Source organism: Euprymna scolopes, chromosome 1, assembly GCF_053919585.1.
Source record: "Euprymna scolopes isolate OS-2025 chromosome 1, ASM5391958v1, whole genome shotgun sequence".
NCBI lineage: Eukaryota > Metazoa > Mollusca > Cephalopoda > Sepiida > Sepiolidae > Euprymna > Euprymna scolopes.
In genome coordinates this window covers 89,829,343-89,856,118 of record NC_136482.1, presented here as the reverse complement: position 1 = coordinate 89,856,118, position 26,776 = coordinate 89,829,343, and the positions used below count along the sequence as shown (strand labels likewise).

The 26,776-nt window shown below is 33.6% G+C and overlaps 1 protein-coding gene across 4 annotated transcripts in view; it reads right to left on the bottom strand.

The window, feature by feature from the left end:
- Nucleotides 1-26,776, bottom strand: part of LOC145245888 (uncharacterized protein C20orf96-like) — a 2,261,276-nt gene that overhangs the window by 2,233,509 nt on the left and 991 nt on the right. For 3 of the 4 annotated variants that reach the window (XM_080107943.1, XM_080107887.1, XM_080108064.1), the window contains exon 2: nt 1,885-2,046. The exons of the other annotated variant lie outside the window; for it this stretch is intronic. The gene's annotated coding sequence lies outside the window, so the exon portion shown is untranslated. The remainder of the gene's footprint in view (nt 1-1,884; nt 2,047-26,776) is intronic. 4 annotated transcript variants of the gene reach the window in all.

Below are 26,776 nucleotides of genomic sequence, written 5' to 3'. Positions count from 1 at the left end.
AAAACCCAGATAAAATACTGTTAAAAACTCGCTCAATATATGTTACCGTGACATAGGTTGACATATATTCGACGGGTTTTTAATAGTATTTTGTATAGTTTTTTTTATTTATAACACCTTTTCCCAAACTTACCGTGTTAAAGAGAAAATCAGACGCCATCTTGAATTTTCCAAGTCATCGGTAAACACTGTATGTTTTTCGAGCTGAATAAATATGTTGGATTTGTATTACTGTACACATAGATTCGAAGAAGTTGTCAAAAAACAAATATATAACAAATAAATGTTATCAAAGGCAAGATAAGTTACTTTTCTACCTAACTGGATATATTTTTCGTGTTTTTATTCAATGTAACATGTTTATTCAGCTCGAAAACCATACAGTGTTTACCGATGTATTGGAACATTCAAGATGGAGTCTGATTCTCTCTTTAACACGGTAAGTTTGGGAAAAGATGTTATAAATAAAAAAAACGGATAAAATACTGTTAAAAACTCGCTCAATACATGTTACTGTGACATAGGTTGACATATATTCGGCGGGTTTTTAATAGTATTTTGTATAGTTTTTTATTTATAACACCTTTTTCCAAACTTACGGTGTTAAAGAGGGTGTGAGACGCCATCTTGAATTTTCGAATACATCGGTAAACACTGTATGTTTTTCGAGCTGAATAAATATGTTACATTGAATAAAAACACGAAAAATATATCCAGTTAGGCAGAAAAGTAACTTATCTTGCCTTTGATAACATTTATTTGTTATATATTTGTTTTTTGACAACTTTTTCGAATTTATGTGTACAGTAATACAAACCCGTATTTTGTGTAGTTTTTTATTTATAACACCTTTTTCCAAACTTACGGTGTTAAAGAGGGTGTGAGACGCCATCTTGAATTTTCGAATACATCGGTAAACACTGTATGTTTTTCGAGCTGAATAAATATGTTACATTGAATAAAAACACGAAAAATATATCCAGTTTGGCAGAAAAGTAACTTATCTTGCCTTTGATAACATTTATTTGTTATATATTTGTCCCCCCCCCAAAAAAAAATTAGAGTGGTCGGTGTTCTGTAGTAGCGTATCTGGATATTTACCAAAAAAATATATTTAGGTTTGGCTATAAATTCCTAAACTCATTTCACACTAAATAATTTAGGTGACTGAAATAGGAATCTAATTCAATCTTTAATTTCCTGAATAGTATCCGATAATTCATTTTTCTTCGAGTTATATCGAATACATTAATACGGACTTTAGGGGCTTTTTTCGTAATGTTACTGTAAAAATTATTTTTTATTGTTACAAATTACGATGCTTTAAAAAAAGCAATAATAAATTCTTGCGTTTTTTATTTACTACTGAAAACCATAACTTTAGTAAAGGTATTTTTTGTTTAAACAAAATAAAATATTTTCACTAAGAGTTAAGTAAAAATAATTAGTTCATTATATTCTGCGATCATTATTTGAAAAATACTGCAATTTTCATCAAAATTCGTTAATTTCCTGATTTTTGATGAATGTTTAAGTAAAGGGAGGAGTCAAAATGTATACACACTTTGAGCGTCGTCATTCATTTTGAGACCACGTGTGGTTAATTTAAATATCCAGTTTGGCAGAAAAGTAACTTATCTTGCCTTTGATAACATTTATTTGTTATATATTTGTTTTTTGACAACGTTTTCGAATCTATGTGTACAGTAATACAAACCCAAACTTCGGAGGTTGGAATCCCCCCCCACCTAAAATGTACTTGGAAAAATCGATTTTATAGTTAGATTTAAGAATAGTTAGTCGAAAAAAAAGGTGAAAAACAAAACAAATAATCAATAAATAATTGTTACCAAAGGCAATAAATGCAATTTTCTTTTTACTTACATTGAATATTTTCAAGCGCTAATGCGGGTGTGTGGGTGCCAAATACCTCCAGATTTTCTAGAATTTCCCGCTAGATTGTAACCAAAATCTCCAGATATAGCAGGAAAACCGCTAAATTGTAACACTGGTCACGTGACAGGAAGCGGTAATAAATAATTGTCCCTAAATAAAAAAATAGCCTCTCGGTAAAAAGAAATCCACCTTTTTATCATAGAAAAATTAAGTATAATGTTATAATTAAAATGAAATATATAAAAACACACATGGATATAGTAAACATATTATACCAAAACGTGGAAGCCATCCGACCAGTGGTTTTTTAGACAATTCATTCCGAACGAACCAACATTTACATTTATATATATATATATATATATATATATATATATATATATATATATATATATATATATATAGATGTGTGTGTGTGTGTGTGTGTGTGTGTGTGTGTGTGTGTGTGTTGATCGGAAACAAATGTAATTTGTTTTTTTTTTGTTCTTCTAGTTATATTCTCCCAAAGAATAAACGAGTTTAAAGAAAATTACCTAATCCTAAAATCTGCTCTTGGAAAATTTACAATAAACTTTGTGCTATATATTATAACACTTTGTAAAGCCAGCCACACACACACACACACACACACACACACACACATTAGCAGGCCGCCCGGCATTGCCCGGTCATAAAATTATATTATTATAATATTTGAATTTATTGAGATTGCATATTTTATATTACAGAGTCCAAATTATAGTGTGCTCAATATATATTAGCGATTTGGAAAAGTAAAAAAAAAAAAGATAACTTGAGTTCCATGGGCTAGAATTAAAACCAAAACATATAACTTTCCAGCCGGAATCCTTAACCGCACCCATATGCATATAAATAGTTAAATAAGTTTAATTTGTATCTATTATCTACATACCAATATGCATACGTTATCACCCTTCACCCTTTTTTAAAAAAGATGGAATTGCCCACTCGCCAAAACTGCAATGCAAAAAATTGTAATTTAAAGTTTCATTTGATTTCACTGTTGCATCAAATACTTTCTCGGTTAAAATAAGTATGATGTGCCCTAGAGTAAATGCGGTATTGTGGTGACTGCAATGATTCTAGCTAAGAGTTGGAAAAACAAAGGATAACCATGGCTCTGTTTGTGCGGTATAAAGGAATCTAAAATTGCATTTTGGGTAAAAATAAAATGTTTACATACTTGTGTCAGGTCAAAATGATTAAAAATTTCAAAAATTACCGAGTAAAACTGCTAGGATTATTTTTTATAAAAACACAGAAAATAGTGGATCATTAATATCTATGTTGAAATAGCCGGTTACAATTATTTTATGAGAATCATAGACTGCAGTTACCGCCCCTGGATTTTAAGAACTGTTCCACATTAACCAATATAATGAAACTATAATTTGATGTAATTTGTCAAAATTGGAAATAGTTATCTTATCTCGCAATTACTTATAACGTCACCAACTAACTTCGGAAGAACCCCCCCCCTATCTGATTTTCCTTTATATCATAAGTTGCTTAAAACGTGATTAGTTAAAGTTCAGAATAAAATCACGCTTTCTCTTAACGGTTAATTTAAAAAAAAAAATCTTCTGAACGCTATTAAAAGTTAAATTCTTCACTAGTTTGCAGTTTGGAGACAGAAGAAGCGTTGTTGTGATAAGTGATTTTCTCTACTAATTCGCACTTTTTATTTTTAGATTCCAATATTAATAACTACATTTTATTTCAGTATTTAATTTATGTATTTCTGTTGTATTAAATGCTAGCTTTTTTTTTCCGTCCATAAATGTTTATCTACCAAGTTGATCTTAAATATTGTATAATCAATCCATTATATTATCATTTTCAGTCCCCCACCCCTAATTTCTGGCTCCCATCTTATCTCGCAATTACTTATAACGTCACCAACTAACTTCGGAAGAACTCCCCCCATCTGATTTTCCTTTATATCATAAGTTGCTTAAAACGTGATTAGTTAAAGTTCAGAATAAAATCACGCTTTCTCTTAACGGTTAATTAAAAAAAAAAAAATCTTCTGAACGCTATTAAAAGTTAAATTCTTCACTAGTTTGCAGTTTGGAGACGGAAGAAGCGTTGTTGTGATAAGTGATTTTCTCTACTAATTCGCGCTTTTTATTTTTAGATTCCAATATTAATAACTACATTTTATTTCAGTATTTAATTTATGTATTTCTGTTGTATTAAATGCTAGCTTTTTTTTTCTCGTCCATAAATGTTTATTTATCTACCGAGTTGATTGCAAAAATAGATTACCTAATTGTACTCATTTTTAGTTCGTGAGAGGGGAATCTATCACCATACTTTCCCTTAAACACGTCAGTTGGACTGTTAAGTACAATACTTAATAGTTTTTTTTTTTTTTTTTTTTTTTTTTTTTAATGGAGAGTAGAAAACGCATTGTGGATGCGTTATCGGCAGCTCCTGTTACTCTCGCTTCTTATTATTTGTCCCTCAGTCCTCATTTTTTAAATGAGTGATTTTTCTGACAAAGGGAGAAGAAAAAGCTGTTTTCTAGGTTGGCAGTATTATTGCGCGAACAGTTGGCAGAGTTGGTGGAAATTTTCTGTTTCTATGTCTATCCTTGTAGCCATGTCACTAGTAAGGGTGCTGGAGGTAAACGTTTTGTCTGGGCTGACGTTATCCGCCTGATAGTCAGGGACCCGAACCTTGGATTAACCACTAAGGAGGCTGTCCTATCAGCAGGTGCAAAGTACTGGGGCTGCTGTATTGCCATTTGGTGAATGGAATCTGGACCATGCAGTAGCTTCTGGTGGGGACTCTCGATGCCATACTAGTGGGTAATTGTTACGGCTTTACCTTATCATGTGCTACAAAAAAAAAAAAATTCTTCGTTTCTTTTTCTCTCTTAGTTTCCCCTCTCTGTCCTGCTCTAAGTAAATCTGTCGACCTAGTCCACAAATTCCAAAATTTCATCATGACAAGTTTCAAGAAAAAATACACGATTAAACCCGGTTCTCCAACTTCCAACGTAGACCCCTACTACCATGTCTCCTTCTCTAACATCAGGGGTCTTCGTTCTAACCTTCCAGAGGTTGAAACCCAATTACAGGAGACTAAACCAGACCTTTTATTTTTAAGTGAAACTGGCTATTTCCCTAGATGAGTTTGCAATTACAGGATACTCTAACTTAACTTCTAAATCTGACCCCCAAGATCGCCATGGGCATGGAATATGTGCCTATATTTAAGATAGCTTTCCATGTGGGAGGGACATCTCCAGGGAAGATCCTAACTTACCCTATATGTGCTTCCGGGTTGCTTTAGCTCACACTACTGCATTTATATTTACGCTCTATCGCCCCCACAACAGCGGAGTTACTATCTTTCAAAGCATATCTGAGAAAATTGACCAAGTCCTTTCTACTTATCCTTCAGCTAACATTCACGTATGTGGAGACTTCAATGTTCACAACGTAGAATGGTTGACCCACTCAAACAAGACTGATGATGAGGGGAGGTTCTGTCATGATTTCTCCATTGCCTATGACCTCACTCAGATTGTTCAGGAACCTACCCGTGTGCCCGATAATGACGGCCAGTATGCGAGCCTACTAGACCTTTTTCTCACAACTTGCCCTGAACTATGTTCAGTTTCTGTTCTGTCGCCTCTTGGATCTTCCGACCACTCTGTTGTATCAATTAAGATAAAAATGAAATGTAATAAGTCCCCAGACGTACCTCTTCATCGTACAGTATATCGATACACTAAGGCTGACTGGGATAGCTTCCGTACATTTATATCTGATCTACCTCTGCATTCCATGTTTAAAAAGGATGTGTCCTCTATACTATGAGACCTAACTGAATGGTTAATTGTAGGTATTGACCATTTCATACCCTCTAAAAAGTTTCAGCAAAAACCTAACAGCCAGCCATGGTTCTCTCCAGAATGTGCTGCTGCCATTGCGCACAGAAATCACTTTTTCCACTGCTTCAAACGTAATAGATGTATGGAAACTAAAGCCGTTTTCAGGACTGCCAGCAACCATTGTAAGAAAGTAATAAGGAACGCAAGAGAGTTGTATGCTCAATCTGTTAAGTCCAAAGTAGCTGAGCAGCGGCTTGGTTCCCACCAGTTTTGGCAAATAGCAAACAGAATCCTGAACAGAAGCATGTGCTCCATCCCAACTATTATCAATGGACCTGAGGTAATCTCGTCAGCATCAGACAAAGCCAAACTCTTTGTCAAGAACTTTGCAGCTAATTCTACCCTTTGCGACCAAGACCGCCAACCCCCAATATTTCCTCCTGTATCAGAAAACACGCTATGTGATATACGTATATCTGTACGTGATGTTGCGAAGCTAATCAAAAACCTTGATTCGAGTAAAGCAACTGGCCCTGATGGTATTCCAATTATAGTACTCAAAAAACTTCAACCTGAACTAGCGCCCATACTTACAAAACTGTTTAAACGTTGTCTTAAGGAGAATAGTTTCCCATCTCCCTGGAAAATCTCATCAGTATGCCCTGTATTTAAGAATTCAGGTGATCGCTCATCCCCCTCTCAGTACAGGCCAATAAGTCTCCTGTGCGTCATGAGTAAGTTGCTAGAATCTGTGTTAAATACAGAAGTAATCAAACATCTCAACAAAAATAACCTTCTTAGTGACACTCAATATGGTTTCCGTTCTGCTAGATCTACAGCAGATGTCCTTACAGTTATATCGCATAGGATTAGCAAATCTCTCGACGGTGGCAATCTTTCTAGGGCAATTGCTCTTGACATATCTAAAGCCTTTGGTAGGGTATGGCATAAAGGTTTACTTCATAAGATCGCTAGCTATGGTATAGCTGGAAAAGTCTTCTCAATTATTAAATCATTTCTTTCTGATAGGTTCATAAGAGTAGTAGTTGAGGGGCAAAAATCAGAAGCTCACAGTATTAATGCCGATGTCCCTCAGGGATCCATCCTGGGCCCAATTCTTTTCCTGATCTACATTAATGATCTTCCAAATCATATCCTTACATCATTTGTAGACATTTATGCTGACGACACTACCATTTATGGTACCACATCTAAGACAGTAAACGACCAAGTTCTCTCCAATTCTCTCTCTTCTGATCTTGAGCACGTAGTACATTGGGGAAAGGAGTGGCTGGTTACTTTTAATCCATCTAAAACCAAGCTTCTCTCTTTACATCATCAACATTCTAATCCACATTTGTCATCAATTGAAATGAATGGCTCTCGTCTTCAGGAGGCCTCAAGTTTTGACAAGCTTCTGGGCTTGACCATTACTCCTGATCTTAAATGGAACACATTTATCAAATCTGTTGCCAAGGCCGCTGGAAAAATGGTGGGATCTTTCTATCGATCCAGTAGATATCTCACTGCTGATGCTATTCTCTATCTATATAAGAGCCAGGTACGTCCAAGGATGGAATACTGTTGCCACATCTGGGCAGGAGCTGCTAGAAAGGACTTGTCCTGCCTTGATAGAGTTCAAAATAGACTTCGTAGCCTCGTAGGAGATGTCGTTTTCTCCTCCTTGCAACCTCTATCTCACAGAAGAGATGTTGCGAGTTTGTCTCTGATGTATTGTTATTTTCATGGAAAGTGTTCAACTGAGCTTCAATCTATGGTCCCCCCTCGCCAAACTTTCACAAGAAACACTCGTCTAGCTGTAAACACTATCAATAATTTCCCCCACTCTTTATCTGTGCCTAAACCTAAACGTAGATTCCATGAACAAAGCTTTTTTCTTAGAACTGCACGCCTGTGGAATTGTCTTCCGTTTTCCTGCTTTCCAGCTGACTACAATATGGTTGTGTTCAAGTAAATAAGTTCTTGATGAGCCGTTCCATATAAGTTATTAAATTTACCAAATTTTCATTACTAATGATTACTATATTGACCAATTTCTACTGTACACTCTTTAACCCTTATCCTTGAGTGGCCTCTGGGCCTTGATAATGTGGTGATGCCTTTGTAAAAAAAAAAAAAAAAAAAAAAAAATGAAATTTTTAACCTATGAATGCAGATTTATGCATGCAGACATGTTTAGTCGACTATTCATATCAAGATCAACTGTCTTATTTTGAAGTTTGATTTCTAAGCAACAAGTTTGACTAACAATCAAATCAAAAGTGTGCTACCAATCCAAATACCTGATATATCTAATTTCAACTCTTCATACCAAATATTCATACAATTTGGTAAAGACTTTTCGGAGACACACAGACAAAGTAACTTTTATATATAAATATTTAGATGTATCTGTATCTATATAACTATAAAAGTGAAAATGTCGGTGTGTGTGTGTGTGTCTTTCTGTCTGTGTATATTTCCCTACCAAATAACTCTGTAAATGTTTGGTCTACAGGCTCGAGATTTGACATAAGGCGTATTAAGATTTGGGAAAATCTTTTTAATTGGGGTTCGGCCAGAAAGTTTGCTGTTAAGGGGTCAACATTCAAAGATTTGTCCTTTGTGAACTCTACCAAACTCCTCCGCCAATTTTGGGTCTAAACACTTGAAATTTTAGATATAGGTTACTTGGACATGGATCTAATTTTATAATTTGGTTTGAGCCCAAAAGAATAAATGCTAAGGGCTTATAATTGGATCAAAGTTAAAAATAAAATTACCTTTGCGGTCTCTACGAAATTACTCAATTTCTGGTCTAAACATTTGAAATTTTACATAAAGGGTACTCAGACATGCAGCAAGCTTTTTAATCGGTTTTTGGGCGGAAATTTCGCTGCCAATAGGTCAAAGTTGAAATAGTTGACCTTTGCAGACTCTACCAAACCCCATCCCCAAATTTTTGGTCTTAACACTTGAAATATTAGACGTAGGTTACCTGGACATGGGTCAAACATTTTAATTTGATTTGAACGCAAAACAATAAATGTTAAGGGGCCAAAATTGCGGTTAAAGTTAAAAAAAAAATTCTTATGCAATCTCTACTAACTTTTCTCTATAAAAGTTAAGGAAATCAGTATATAGAACGGCATTACCGTACATATGCACATAAAGTTATGAACAGTACATAGGGCCCGAGCAAATCCGGGCGGAACTACTAGTATATATTATTTCCGTGTGCTAGAACGTTTTCAGTTTAAATTCTATGCATCTATGCAGAACACAGGAACTATTCATACATAGAATTTAACATATTAGTGAAATGAAACAAATCATCTAATAAGAGGCCATATTAATGAATAATTAATTAACGTTCGTTTTTCAAAAGAATGTGCAAATTAGTTAACGTTCATGTAGCCGCTCACACATCCATGACTGAGTATATTAAAAAGTTCGTTTTAATAATTTTTAAATAGAAAAAAGTAGGCTTTTAGTATCAAAGTCAGTGCGAGAAAAAAATTAACTTTGTATATATATAAGAACAAGAGTTAATAAAACATGTTAAAAACACTTTGAAAAAGAGTTAAAACATATTTAATTTATAAAGGAAGCACAAAATAAGTGGATAGTTCTTAATGCGCGAAGTTTCGAAGAAATACTTTCCTTCTCATCAGAGGGTAGGGATTAGCAAAATGCAGGATCGGATTGTGCTTGCAAAAGTATTTAATGAAACTAAAAGTAAGTCATAGATATTACTTGATAAAAAATAGTGAAGTAGAGGGAATAGAGTGAGGAAAAAGGTTATTTCATGTGAATGGATAGTCCGGTGAAGGGTAAAATATCCAAAAACGGTAAAATCCAAAAAAGTTGATTAAATTTCCATTTCTACAAATCTTCTTTACTCCTATAAATTCGTTTTTCTTTTCTGTGTATTGATATTCATATTAAAAACCCTTTTTCTCTATTTATTTAAAAAGAAAATACAATTTTCTTATATATTGATTGTGGAATTGCATTCATCTGCAAAAGATCTAGCTAATTTGCATATTCTTTTAAAGATTTATTTTAATTAATTCCCTATTAGGTGCTTCGGTTTTCTAATGGGATAATTATCTTTAGTTTACTATTATGTATAATTATATTCATGCAGATATTCTACATGATTTATACTTGCATAATATTTGCGTAAAAAGTTTATAGTAAACACAAAATTGTTTCCATATATATTTATGTATACGTATATATGTTTGCCTGCCAAACTCCTCCTAGAGTTTTTAGTCTACGGACATGAAACTTCATATATAAGGTATATGAATTCATGCAAAACTTGGGGTTTTAGACCGGAAAAATCGGTGCAAATGTATGACTATTAAAGAAAATGAAATTTGGCAGATGAAGGTCGAATGCAACGTAGTAGCTATTGGTTCATGTTTTAATTTTTAGTTTAGCAGTAAACATTTTTTCATAGCCCAGTCATTGACGGCCGAGGCAAAATAAATCGTGAACTGAACGTTTTGGTTTCGATTCTCGTTGGTGGCGCATGAGTCTTTTTTTTAATACTTTTCAAATCATTACTATATATTGCATCCAATCTATATATATATATATATATATATATATATATATATATATATATATATATATATATATATATATATAAGTGAACATTTCTGTCTGTCTTTTCTCTATGGTATTTAAGGAAGACTATTATACAGAAAGGCATTACTTTACATATTCACATAACCTTATGAAAAGTACACAGGATCCGAGAAAAGCCGGGCGGAACTGCTAGTCTATATATATCTATAAAAGTGAACGTGTTTGTGTGTCTGTCTGTCTGTCTACATTTCCCTACGCAATAAACCTCTCAATTTTTAGTCTAAAGACTCGAAATTTGATATACAGGGTACTGAAATTTGGGCAAATCGATGTGATTGGTTTTGGGCCAGAAATTTGGCTGTTAAGAGGTCAAAGTTCAACGATTTGACCTCTACCAAACTCCTCCAACAATTTTGGGTCTAAACACTTGAAATTTTAGATATAGGTTCCTTGGGCATGGATCTAACTTAATAACTTTATTTAAACCCAAAACAATAAAAGTAAAGGGGTCATAATAGGGGTCAAAATTTAAAAAAATTGACCGCTTTCTTTTTTTTTTTTTTTTGCTCAACATACACCTCCAAATGCCAGGGCAACGCCGGGCACCCATGCTAGTATATATATATATATATATATATATATATGTATATATATATATATAAGTGAACGTGTCTGTGTGTCTGTGTACATTTCTCTACGCAATAACTCTTTCAATTTTTAGTCTACAGACTCGAAATTTGATGTACAGCTTACTGAGATTTTAGAAAATCTATGTGATCGTTTTTTTTTTGCTCAGCATACACCTCCAAATACCCGGGCAACACCGGGCTGAAATGCTAGTATAGATATAAAAGTGAACGTGTCCGTGTATCTCTGTGTGTGTCTGTGTACATTTCACTACGCAATAAATCTCTCAATGTTAAGTCTACAGACTCGAAATTTGATATACAGGCTACTGAGATCAAGAAAACTCTTTGTGATCCATTATCGGCCAGAAATTTGACTGTTAAGGGGTCAAAGTTCAACGATTTGACCTTTGAGAATTCTACCAAACTCCTCCGACAATTTTGGGTCTAAACACTTGAAATTTTAGATATAGGTTCCTTAGACATACTAACATAATAACTTGATTTGGGCCTCAAACAATAAATGTTAAGGAGTCATAATAGGGGTCAAAGTTTTAAAAAAGGTTACCTCTGCGGTCTCTACCAAATTACTTAGACAATTTCTGGTCTAAACATTTGAAATTTTACATAAAGGGTATTCAGAGATAGGGCGAGCTTTTTAATCGGTTTGGGTCGAAAATTTAAACTTCCGAGAGGTCAAAGTTCAAAATATTTTACCTTTGTGGTGTCTAGTAAACTACTCACTGAATTTTGGGTCTAATCATTTAAAATTTACAAATAACGAGTATTCAGACAGGCAGCAAAAATTTTAATCAGTTTTTGGGGGCGAAAATTTGGCTGCCAAAATGTCAAAGTTGAAAGAGTTTATCTTTACCGATTCTACGACATTTCTCCGCCAATTTTGGGTCTAAAGACTTGAAATTTTAGATGTAGGTAATTTGGATGGGTAAAACTTTATATTTTGATTATAGATCAAAATAATTAATGTTAAGGGGTCAAAATTGGCGTCCAATTTATAAAAAATTTACCTCCACGGTCTCTACGAAATTACTCAGACAGTTTTGGGTCTAAATAATTGAAATCTTACATAAAGTGTATTCACACATAGGGCAAGTTATGAACAGTACATAGGGCTCGAGCAAAGCCGGGATGAATTGCTAGTATATATATATATATATATATATATATATATATATATATATATATATACTAACCGATTTATCCGAGCTTTGATACGGATATATTTGTATTACACAATACTAATTGGCATTCTTTTAATATTTATGTAATTACAAGTTCGAAACCAAAACTTCTGGGTAAACGACATTTCTTGTACCACTGGTAAAAATGTAAGCGAAAGTTCTACATTACGTAGAAAAAAAAACTGTACAGTTTGTGTTGCTCCCAAAAATGTAAATTAGGATTTTTGCGGATAAACTATGCTTGGTTGTGTATATAAAAGGTACCCCATTTTTAATAAAGGAAGGACTTTCACATAAAAATTTAATAAACAAAAGATACGGCAAAAATTGAATTACACTTGTAAATCATATCTAAAAAATAGCACGGTTCGTAAACTGCACAAGTACTAAACAGAGAAAAACACCCGCATTTTTGTACTTCTGCAATTATTTTTCTTTGAGTGACGCTGAGACATAAAGCGACACCTCCCTCCCCCCGAAAAAAAAACATAATTACGTCGAAACTCCCCACACAAACATATATTATCAACTAAATCAATTACCCAGACAGGAAAACATACGATCTTTCTCAAAAAAAAAAATCGAAGAAAAAAAGTGAAAAAAAAAACGCGTAGGAATATATCTGATATAAAAAACATTACTTTACCTTGTTTCTTTTTCAAAGTATTATGGAAACGATAATAAAATTCAGACAGTCAAGTGAATAGTTGAAAAATGATTTTAAAATCGTCAGTAGGAAATAAATTTTAACCTTTTGGTAAACGTGCTCATACCTTACACTGAATCGACATTTATAGCCGAGACTTTAATAGAGGGCTAACGATTTAAAATATTTCGTCGAAAAATAAAATCATCCTTAGCCTAATTATTTATTTTTTATCAATATTTGTAACTTTTACATTTATAGAAAATAAATAATTAAAACAAATCATTTTATCACCATATCTCTCGATTTGGTTAAAAACTATATCCGTTCATAACCGGAAGTGAAATATCAGTGAAAATTACTTAAAATGTGCCAGTTTAGCAAATAGTACAAAATAACTTGAATTAAAATAATTTAAATAAATTAACTTTAAATAATACTCTTAAATAGAAAAATTACATCAATTACATTACTATAATCAGTAATTTTAATTGATTCTATTATGTACATTGCCTTCAATATAGTGTATATATATTGATCGTGATGCTATTTATTTATATAGAAAATCTTATAGTAAATAAAATTTATATAGATAACCGTTTTCAGCAGGAAGTTTTGTATATATTATTCAAATTGTGAACAAACAAACAAACAGACAGGATTACGGATTTATATATATAATATATATATATATATATATATATATATATATATATATATATATATATATATATATATATATAAGTTGGTTTAAAGAACAAAGTATTGACCTATGAATAGAAAACACAAAATCTTTGAAATTTATAATCTAAGAAAATCAGACGTACATCACAGAAGGAGGCATTTAAAACTCTTATCCAAACGAATCAATCTACAATAGACTATCAAACGCAATTTCAACGAAAATTGCAATATACACCTTACTTTTGTGCATATTGCTGCAGTTCTCCTACGCACTCATCGAATCACTTGAACAATGACTTAGCTATGATAAACCGAAGAAGAGAAGACGAATAAACAAAGTTAACAGAAAAAAAAAGTAATACATATATTATTATTAACATTGTTGTTTACATGAAAAAGAATTTTCTTTTTTCTTCCACGGAATGTTTGTTCTTGCTTAATCATCGCTTACGGCAGTGAAAAGGAGAGCACTTGTCTGTGGAAATTGTTGGCCGCCTGAAGCAACAATGATTGTCTTTCCGAGATAACAGAGCAGATACAGGTTGTCTGCTCTAACAAGTGTCTTTGCCTTTCAGCAACAGAGCAGTTTGATCATATACATACGCTGCAGCAACATATATAATTCACAGAGATTGGAGACTTGTGCGGAACTATGTAGATATTCGTTTAAATAGTAGATTGAGCCAATTTATTTTATAACGCGCGTTTGCGGAACCTGTGGAAATTCTACGACGAAGCAAGCAGAGTAGGTTTTAACGAAAATAAGTGTTAAAAAGTAGGAAGAAGATAAAAATGTGTTTAAGAAAGTACGAAATTTCTATTGTTTTCTTAAAAAAAATTGGTACCTAAGAAAACGATTTTCCGTGAAATTTCTTAACCGAAAGTTCTCTACATAATCAAATGTACGCATATGCATACATATGCGCATATATAATGTCTTTTTTTTTTTAAGCTAATGTTTGCATCGGTAATCTTTTATAATATAAATCTCAACTGCGTGTTTAAATGTATGTATGCTAAAACTTTCGTCACAGGCGATGGATTTTCACGCGATCGGTATCGTTTTCAAGCACGACCCTTCGGACGACAAATGTCGGAAATTGGCTAAAAACATTGATTCCTTCACCCTCAACTGGGCACTTTTCTACAGGGAGGGGTCACTTTTTACGCCTAGATTTCCGAAGGTCATGCCCTTTTTTTGATTAATTAGCCTTAATTTTAACCTTCGCTACTTCCGGTTAGGCGATTGGCGCAATGGCAAATACGTCACATTTTTTTAACGTTTTTTTCCTCCTTCGCAATACGGTTTCGAGCCTGCCTGCTTACTACCACTTTGTTTTGTTTTTTTGTTTTTTTGCTCACCTCCAAACACCCGGGTTAGTGTAAAATAAACGATTTATTTTATCTACGGGGCTAGGAATAAACAAAAAAAAATCGACAAAATTAATGCCTTATTAAATAATATTACTCATGTAAAGATAGATACTAAATTAATTAAAAAAAAAAAAACAGCTGCACTATACATAATATACTGCCGGAGTGCCTCAAGCGTCCATCTTTGGACATCTATTATTCCTAATATTCATAAATGATTCCCTGACAAAATTATCTGTGAGATAGGTATATATGCTGATAACACCACGCTCTTTAACAGACACAACAGGAAAACAAATGAATGCATATCAAAGAAATGGTAGAAACACTAGAGGATGACCTCCGATCTGTAGTGGAATGGGGACAAAAATGAATGATCACATTCAATGTTGGCAAGACCAAACTTGTTTCCTTTAATAATTACAAGAAACCTTCTCTACCACCAATAGCAATGGCCAAAGACTCTTTATCTGAAAATACATCTTTTAAACTTCTCGGCCTAATGTTCACAGGAAACACGAGTTGAAACAATTACATTGAGAGTATTGCCAGGATTGCTGAGAAGAAGGTAGGTTCTCTCTATCGTGCGAGAAAGCTACTAACGTCCGAAAGTATCCTGTATTTCTATAAGGCCAACATTCGCCCATGTATGGAGTATTGTTGTCATATTTCGGCTTGTGCATCTGCTACTAGTCTCTCGTTCCTGTACAAGATTCAAAAGAGAGTCGCCAACCTGAACTGTCATCTAAGCTTCAGCCTCTGTCCCATCGACGGAATGTTGCATCCCTCTGCCTGTTCTACAAATACTTTAACGGTGAATGCTCTGACGAACTGCAAGCACTTGTACCCCCTTGACGTAAATACCCCCGCCAGACCCAACAAGCAGCTAATCCCACTCTTTCACAGTAGAGATCCCTAGATGTAAAAGATCTTTCTACTCCAGACATGCAGAAGTTCAAGTGTAACGTGAACCGACATCTTGCTGCCCAACTCCCTACATAGTACCCCTGTAGCTTATGGCCCTGATAGTAGCCCCCTACATCAAAATGGTGATGTGCCTTGTTTGGGGTGAAAATGCAATAAAAAAAATAAAAATAAAAACACAAATTCCTCTTGTAAGCATATATGGATATTATATTTCTTTTTTTCTGTCTGTTTGATTGTTTATTTATCTGTCCGTCCGTTTAATTTTTTTCTCTCAAAAACTACCGAGCCAATGTGGTTAAAATTCGTGTGAATCTTTGATAAGATGCAATGAAATAAGTATTATGGTATTCGTTCGATGCGCAGTTAAAGAATAATAGGGATCTCGTGTTTAATGCAAAAATAAGCACAAATTTAACCATACTCAACTATCAAACTGACATAAAGCATGCATTGTAAATCAACGGTCCATAACTTTTGCCAATTTTTAACTGGTTAAAAAGCCTAGTATTTACAAGGTGCCTTCAATAAGTTTCTAGCCTTTTTTGTACAGGCATAAAAATTTGTCGCAGACTCTTGAAAATTCAGTATGTTATTGCTATACATCTTATAAGATGACTGGCCAATTTTTATGCATTCAGGTTCAAATGAACAGCTAGAGAAGGAATTGGAATGCACGCTACTAAAGCATGATTCGCACAGCTGATGAATTTCAAAAATGCAACCTGGACGTGAGGACACTTTAGAAGAATGATATGCAAGAAAGTTTTGTTTTCAACTTGGAATTTGCCACAAAAACGTATGGAATGCTTCAGACTGCTTTTGGACCATGATGAGAGGTGTTGGAGGAGAACACTAGAGTTGATTGACCAAATAAAGACTTTCATGGATACGGACCATTGTGTGTCAATAGAGACAATAAGTGCACAATATTTTTGAGAAACTAAAGATGTGAAAGATTTGAACAAAGTTTGTCCTAAGGATGCTCAGAGAAGATGAGAAAGAAAAACGTTGCCATGACAGCAGGGAGATGATCGAGCTGACCAATTGAGGTCCCGTTCTGGTGACCTGCAATGAAAGCTAGATCTACTGCTATGGCAGAGAGAGAGAGAGAGAGAGAGAGAGAGAGAGAGGGAGGGAGTTCTCAGTGGAAGCATGCTGGCTCTCCCAAACCGAAGGTCAGACAGAGCAAATCCACCCAGAAACTTATGATTCCTTTTCTTGACAGCACGAGCATGAGCTATATACAGTGGGTTCTCAATGGACAGACAGTCAACAAGGAATACAATGTTGATATTTAAAGTGAGTTTAGGAAGAGATTCCGTTGGAAGAGACCAGCACTCTTCAAATCGGTTCAGTGACATGTCCACCAGTACAATACACCAGTCTCCAACTCCATTTTTGTCACGCTGTGCATCAAGACAGTTCCTCACTCTCCCTATAGTCCAAACATTGCTCCTTGTGACTTTTGGTTATTCCCTAAGCTCAAGAAAAACCTTAGAGGCTGTCATTATGAGACAATTGAGGAGATAAAGGAGGCTGTGACGAGGGTCATTGACATGCTCACACAAGAGGACTATTGGGAGAATAGTACGAGCATTGCAGCTGGAGGATATTTCTTCCAATGAGACTAGAGTATCATGTGTGTACTATCAATAAAAATTCCCATATGAAAAAAAAGTCTGAAAATTTATTTAAGGCACTTTGTGTGTGTGTGTGTCTGTGTGTGTGTATATATATATATATATATATATATATATATATATATATATATATATATATATTTATGTGGAAATAGGATTTTTCAATTATATTTCCCTTTTTCTATGTACTAATCTTTAATTTATGAAGCTCACTCTAATTACAAAACGTATAACAAACAAATGACAAAAGTCTATATTTCAAATTTCATGATGTTGACCATCTTACAATTTATTTTTTTAATAACATTGACATTTACAATTCTTGACTGTGACTGTTATGTAGCATAAAAATCCTTCATTTAATTACTATACCAATCAATGAATCTATTTTGCCCTTAACTAATCAGAAGAAATAGCAACTATCAATCCACCATAGGAAAATAAAATGCATTTTGGCATGATTACAAGATCCGAAAATCGGAAAACATATTGCAATTAAAATAAAAGATAATTGTAACTTCTCTTCCAATTTTTGGCAAATAATTTTTATGTGTACCGTATAAGGTGGATTAAACCAAATGCAATTTTTATGTTTAGTTTCCTTTTATTTTTATTTCCGTTATTATTTTTAGAGATTCTTCTATTGTTTTCTTCAAAATTAGTTTTACGAGTATTTGAAAAAAAATTTTTTTTACAATTACAACCCATTGCCATATTGTATGAAATAACATGTTTTGTTTCCTTCCCTTCAATTAATACATTATTTTCCTTTTTAATATGCTTTATTACACTTTTATATCCTGATCTACCTAATGCTTCTGTATAATTTTCTTTCTTGCTATTAAATACATGCCCATTATGGGATAATCCGGATATCATTTTTGATATGCAGGGTTAAATTGATTTCTTCATCGAGATTGAATACTTTGATTTATAGTCAATATAATATAGAGTTTGATTAGGTTTATGGTATAGTTCATTAAGAATGTAGAGAACTACTATATCAGTAACCGTAAAATCAAAGTTTAATTCTCAGTATTGATAATTAAGTTTAGGTCGACATCTACAATATTTACTAGTTTATGATTTTTATTCATAGTTATCTTTAAGTAAATATCTTTAAAGAAATTTTATAGCATTTGAATATTTTTTTCTAAATGTCTATTACCACCAGAGTTGACAAAAAATAGTCTCTGTATAGATCCCCTCTCCTTATACTTGGTTCGTTGTTAACTCATTAAAAATATAGACCTACTAAATCAGTAACCTGTCAGAGTCCGGGGCACCAATCGTAATATCAAAGTTTAATTATATGTTTTATCTAGTCCAGTATTTATTATCATATTAGACATATATATATATATATATATATATATATATATATATATATATATATATATATATATATATAATGATAAGTTTGAATGAAAAATGCCACGAATCCAATTTTTTCTAAATTGAGAAATTATTTTTTACTGTAATCAAAAACAAGTTATTCAAATATAGCATTATGTATGGCCTGATTTTGGAGTGTGATATCCTGTTGAAAAGCAATAATTTTTGTAGTGATAGTTTTGCTTTTTTTAATTGGCGTTTATCGCGTTGTGCATTAAATTCTTTTTATAAGTCTATATACACACAAATAATGGTTGCTTCCGTATTGCCATCCCCCCGATATTTTGTGGTGAAAAAGATTTAGCCTCATTAGATGTTTTCGGCATTTTCTCGCCTACATAGAGAAACGACGACAGCACACCTGCGTTTTATATCTTCGTTTTGAACATAATTGAAATACCATGTTAACACCAAACACGTTGGCCCTGCTTTTCAAATGCTTTAATTGCATTTCTAATTTGGATAGAGATTTCACCATGGAACCTGCACAACTCAACGAAGATGCATAACAATATTCCCAGTCTATATTTTTTTTTACATATACACATATGCATACATAGATTCATGTAAAATAAGCAAAGGCATAAAACAAAGTATTACATCGTGGAACAATAAAATTGTTGCCTTAAAAAAACAAACAACACTACAGCTTTATTTTTAAACTTTTACTGAAAAAATCAATTCAGGTAACTTTATTATGTAGTATAGCTGACATCTATTCAATGTAGCCGCTTTCAGCCTCAAACACTGCCTTGATACAGGTTAAGAACTGGGAGCATGCCTTTTCTACAAGTGCCGGCAATTAGCGGTGATTAGGCTGGGTTTGATGTTGTGTGAGGTCATGTTAGTTATATTTTCGATGTATGACCAAACGAAGTAGTACAGCATGTTCAGGTTGGGGATGAGGGTGGCCATTGACAGAAAGGTATAAAGTCATAGCACTTCTTCTGAAGCCAAGCCTGGGTCTCTTTGGACGTGGGCTGGCGTCGAGTCCTGCTTCCACACCCAGGTTTTGCCAGCGACCACATGATTGCACCAGGCGATCACAACACTCTTCAGCACATCCAGGTATACTTTGGTGTTGACTTTCAAGCCGACTTCAAAGATGTGAGGTGGCATGATGTGGCCCACACTTGAAACCACACAATGAGTACGTCCCTGTTATTTGTGGCAATCCACCGACGCATTTTGTGGGTACTGGTAATGGTCCTGTTTTCATAACTTGGATCGGTAGAGAGCATAAGTTGTACAGTGTCACATCTCCAATTTCGCTTGTTGAACATTGTGTCACTTTTAGACATGATAGAAGGCTCCTATTACTTTGGAGATTTGTACACAACTGGCCAACTAGTAGATGGTCTGTAACAAAAAAAAATACTGGTTTTCATCAAACGGAAATGAAATCATGTCATCTTTTCTGGGACAACAATTTTATTGTTTCACTCTGTACTTTTGTAATCACAACATGATTCAATGTGATCTGTTATAAACATTTACAACTAATCATTAATATACTAGAAAAACAAAAGATAAAACAAACACTACTGAATGTTAGAGAGCCATGGAGGCGCATCACTGTCCCATTCAATAATGACCACAACCAACTTTAAGTTCAACTTAGTGTTACATTCTGTCAAGCATACCCGGTGAACCAAGTGCAAGTGAAATACAAACGATTGCACTGAAAGGGACGGCTAGAATCCTGAAAAGATCTCTTGGTTGGACTCACTAAAATAGGGGTAAATGTCAGACATCTGGTTGGATGTCCCATCTCCTAGAAGAAAAAGTTTAAGAAAAATGAAAAAAAAAAAAAATCAAAATAGATTAAAACTCATAATAAGCCAGTAGTTATTATACCAGATTACACGTTTATTTTTGGACTTATATTTAACTCGCATGGCTACAAGGCCATAAAGAAAGAAGCAAAAAATATATTTATATTAAAACGTATATTTTTCAACCTCTCTTTATCGTTTTTTTCCCCCTTTCACATTTCCACATTCCCCTCTCACACCCCTCTTTCATCTCCTATCAGCTCATTTCTATATTGACTGTACTGAAAATAAGAATAATGTAAGTCATTCACCTATCCTTTATATAGTAGACTAGCAGGTCGCCCCGCGTTGCTCGGTGGTGAAATACGCTTAATTATATTTTAACTTGTTACGTAATTATTATTATTGTTATTATTATTATTATTATTATTATTATTATAGAACGAATTCTCTACTGATTATTATATTATATTGTATCCAATGTATATTAGTGATTTCAAAATTAAAAAAAATATGACTTCAGTGCCATCAACTAAAATCCAAACCAAAACATATAGCTCTCGAGCATTATCCGTTATCATCTGAGCTAAATCCATACGTCTATCAAAGCTTTAAACATTAATGCAAGTTAACATATAAATGCATATTTGTACATACATTAAAAATACACACTTAGTCGACTTACGCCAGCCAAATTCCAATTTTTAATTTTGCCCCCTTATTTTTATCAGTTAAAAACTAAATCGAATTTAAACTTTAAAATCTAAATCGATTCCCTGATTTCAATCTGTAGACCAAAATTTGACAGAGTAGTGTTGTAGAGACCGTTTTACACACAGACAGACAAGATCACTTTTATATATATTATTTTACTAGCAGGCCACCCAGCGTTATCTGCTTGTAAAATGCACTTAATATACAAAATACAAAATCTGCATGAAATATTTTAGAGCTAATTCTCTATTCATTATTATATTGTACCCAATTATATAGTAAATATTTCAAAAGGTAAAAAAAAACCTATGATTTGGGTACTATCAGACAGAATCGAAACTAAAACATATAACTCTCCAGCATTATTCGTTACCATCCAAGTCATGTCCATATACATACAAAAATTGCAAAAATAACATTGTTAAACCTATAAATATATATTTGTGCATGCGTAGAGAAGCACTTGAAATCGATTTAGGCCTGACAAGTTCCAATTTTTTTCAATGCTGGCTTCTTAGCTATTTTTACCGATTAAAAACCAAATCGAATTTATTTCATAGGTCCACATCACCTATATATCAAGTTTTAAGTCTGTAAACTAAAAATTGACAGCCAAGAGTGGTTTGGTAGAGACGGTTCCTCACACAGACAGACAAGTTCACTTACACACATACACACACACACACACACACACATATATATATATATATATATATATATATATATATATATATATATATATTTGGAAACATTGAAATGGATGAAAAACTGCCCCCAAGAATGAATATAATTTTTATTAATTTTTTATATTATTCATCTTACCTTTTTTTTTAATAGATTAAAAATTCATTTCTATTCATTGAACTACTATTCCCATCGTGTTTGTCATTTTCAAAATATTTCAGCTTTCCTATCTCCTTCAGTTACATCTATTCGAACTCGAGAATTTTTATGTCACACTTGGAGATCCATATGAAACTTCGAACTGAAGCTTTTATTTAATCCATGAGGACAGATTGTTCTTGTTCTATTGCCCATAACTGAGTAGAAGTGTTAAGCAATTTTTAATTTTATTTGTGATAATTATCGTCTATAGTGGACCTGTGGCTCAACGGATAACGGCGTTAATTAACTATCAGTTTTAATGACCGTCTTTTGGGTGTTGAAATTTATATAGACTATACTACAGTACAACACTTCTTTCCAAGAAGAGTCATGTACTATTTTGCTTCTCAAAAGGTAATCCGAAAACATACACACCAGAAATATAACATTTCCTAATATTAAACAACTACTCATTATAATACTAAAATATTACACAGCAGAAATTGTATCCATTCGACATACAATTGTTACTTTACATCCCACTGACTTAACTATTTATAAAATAAAATCTACACGATTCTAATTACTATATACAATTATGCCAGACTTGACATTAAACAAGTACGGCCACAATATATCCTCTATAAGCGGGTGATGACTAAAGGAAGTCGATGGTTGAGATATAAATACATACACACACTTATGTACTTGGGATTAGTCTTGTGAATTGAGAAAAATGATCACATCACTAGAACAGTTAGTGAAACATGTGAATAATACAAATTGTCGATTATTTGCGTTAGTTGCATTATTCAAACGACTGTTCTAATCTTGAACGCTATTCTCACAACGTTTCGGTCGATGTAACCTCCGAACTTCTTCAAGTGCATCTTGTTCAACTTGGGAATCTTTCTCTTGAATTCGGGAATCTGCCTGGAATTTCGAACAAAACTCTTTATTTAATCCACAGGAAGTAGCATGCTCTCATTCTCTCAGCCACGGCCAGCTAGGATCTTCAGTGCAGGCGATACCTAGAATATAGTTACGAATTACTAAAAACTTCTACCCGATCATGACTGACGTAATGAGAGGTTGCCCCCCCCCCACCACGTGAATTAAATAAAGGGGTTCAGTTCGAAATTTTTGTGCAGATTCTCGAATTTGATAAAATAACCGTTAAGAAGGCCAGAGGTTACATCGGCTGAGACATTGTGAGAATAACACTCAAGATGAGCACAGTAGTCTAAATATTATTTTGATATTGGAATCGGAGGTGAGTAATTTATATATTTTATTTTTTATTTGCAGGCTGTTATCCTCATCTTCATAGTTGTTGTTTCACGACGTTTCGGCCAACTAATCCTCTGGCCTTCATCAAGTGGTTAACTGCGACGTTATAGGAACGCTGAGTCTCCTGAATGTATCGTCAGTAATTATGAAGATCAGAGTAATAGTTGGCCGAAACGTTGTGAAACAGCTATGAAGATGAAGATAACAGTTCGCAAATAAATAAAAATATATACAAATTACTCATCTCCGATTACAATAATAAAATAATATAGCATTTGGTACGGACCCGACAATGGAAGATCAGATAAAAACAAAAAAAAATTTTTTAAACTGGGATTTAGAAGACCAAAAAATCCAACCATGATTGCATTTCGGGGCTGTGGCACAGTGAATAGAGGGGTTGAATCTCTGAGGTTCCAGGTTGTCTGAAGATAGCGGTTTCAATCCTACCCAAAGCCCGCCAGAGGATTAGTTGGTCAAAATGTGATGAGACGACAACAATTATGGAAGGCAGTAATTACTGAGGATATATTTAAGAGACTCAGTATTCTTAGTGGTCTAAATAATTCAAATTATTAATCCTCATCTCAAAAATTTAGAACCCTACTTTTTATAATGTTGGGTTTGGTGCATGTCTGACCTTAGCATAGAACAGTGTCAGCACCAAAGTAAGTCAACAGCTTACTAGATTATGTTTACATAGCGTCTTACTGCACATGGGTAATATTTAAATGTGTCCCTATCGGTATACAGAAAAGGCTATTAAACAAACTCCACATGAGAGTACATTTTTAACAAAAAGAAAATTTAATTTGAAAAAAAAAACAACTAAAAGATAATGGTTTATTAGGCAGCCTATCATTTATTCACGAAAGAAATGTAAACAGTATCACTGGTGAAAGAATCACTAAAAAAGAGCTGATGATCTTGTTAAATCTGCCAAGTAAAAATGTCACCACCAAAGTCGGAAAGAAATTTTTCTTGGGGACGAATATTTTTTCTATTTTAATTTTTATTCAAAAGTATTGATGTTAACATTTGTTATTAAATTCTTTAAATTTTACCAAATTCAATATTTATACATTTAAATTTAAATATGATTTTAACTGGCTTTAAATTTAATAATTTAATGATTGTTAATAGTTTTAAAAATGGTTTCGTATATTTTCTTTTAAATTTTATTAAAACTTACTTTTGTGCAAGAAAAGATAAAAACAAATGAAAATAAAATTTGAAAAAAATAAATAAATGAAACTATATAATTAGTGAAGTAGTCTATCCTGGTTTATTTACCTGCTTAGGGTTGAGTTAGACACAACGGCACTCTAGATTGGAACAAAATTAAATTTGCCTCAGTCTATAAAGTTTTCTTTTTAGAATAGAAAAGAGTTTAGCATAGAAAAGATTATGTGTAATATCAGAACAGATACTAGAGCTTCCTATTTACTTGCCTACCCACGAGAACAAAGTTAGGCACAAGGTAGTTTCTTAATGTGGAAACATCAAACTCCCCAAAAAGGATAAATCTGGACTGGAACGAAAAAAAAATACCACTGAAAGAACCATTTCTCTTTCACTAAATGAGGACAAAAAGATAGTACTAGAACAGATAATACACTTTGATCTTATAGTATCAATTGGTAATGAAACACCAGAAGGAGGGATTAGATGATCTTGTTAAATCCGCCCAGTAATAATGGCATCAGCAAAGAGGGTGATTTTTTTTTTTTCAATTAATTTTTTTTTTCTAATGCAACTATAAAACCGAATGCCTATCAACTAACAACGTTGTAGTTATTTATCTCCTTTCCAAGGGGGAGGGGGATGATGTGACACAAGGGTCGGAAAGTTGGATCTGAAAAGCCAGCGCCCTAGAGGATGAGCAATCTGGTCTGTAAAATATGCCCGGGCAGCCCCGTCGGCATTTCCCAGTACAGGCGCCTCAGACGATTAGCAATAAACTAACGGCTTCTCAAAGAGAGAAGGTGGCGACGTTGTTTATCAGGATATTTTAACAATCTAATAAACCGAAAGTAATATATGAAGCGCTTTAATAAGTTTCCAGACTTTTTCATATGGGCACTTTTAGTGATAGAACACACAAAACTCTAGTCCCTTTTGAAGTAATCCTTTCCGACTGCAAAGCACTTGTTGTACCGTCCTAACAATTCTGGAAAGTTCTATGGAAGTTCTCTTGTGTGAGCATATCAATGACCCTCTTTACAACCTCTTTCATCTCCTCAATTGTCTCATAACGACAGCCTCTAAGGTTTCCCTGAACTTAGGGAATAACCAAAAGTCACAGGGTGCAAGTTCTGGACTATAAGAAGAATGAGGAACTGTCTTGATGCATATCTTGGTCAAATAATGTGTGACAAGGATGGATCTTCTCTGAGCACCCTTGGGATAAACTTTGTGCAAATATTCATATCTTCAGTTCTTCATAAATAATTGTGTATGATGTATACACTGAGACCAAACTGGGCACTTATTGTCTCTATAGACATACGACGGTACTTATCCATGAAATTCTTTATTTGGCCAATCAACTCTAGTGTTCTGACTTCCTTACTCCTTCCACACCTCTCATCATCCCTCACAGACTGCCTGCCTTTCTTGAATCTCTTATGTCACTCAAAAACTGATGCTCAATTCATGCAAGATGGCCCAAAAGCAGTCTGAAGCATTCCATACGTTACTGTGGCATTTTTTCCAAGTTTAAAACAGAATTTTCTTGCATATCGTTCTTCTAAAGTGCCCTCACGTCCAGATTGCATTTTTGAAATTCATCAGCTGTGACAATCAGGGTTTAGTAGGGTGTATTACAATTCCTGATGTAGCTGTTCATTTGAACCTGAAATCATAAAAATTAGTCAGTCATCTAATAAGATGTATAGTAATAACATACTGAATTTTCAAGAGTCTATAACAATTTTAAATGCCTGTACAAAATAGTCTGTAAACTTATTGAAGGCACCTCGTACATTGGTTTTTACAGTACTACAGTGGAAGTAAATATCATATTAGCAAAAGAAATCTCTTTATAAACAAAATCGTATCACAATATGATACGTCAAAATCTAGACGTATTCTATTCGTTTATTTTTGTTTTACAGTACTTTGAGCGAATTCAATTTTTATACGAAAGAGCATTTTTACCTTAATTCGTTAGGAATAATTTTCCTTTTACTAATATGATGCGTCAGATGGGGGAGCAACACACACACGTATATATATATATATATATATATATATATATATATATATATATATATATATATATATATATACTAGCATTTCAGCCCGGTGTTGCCCAGG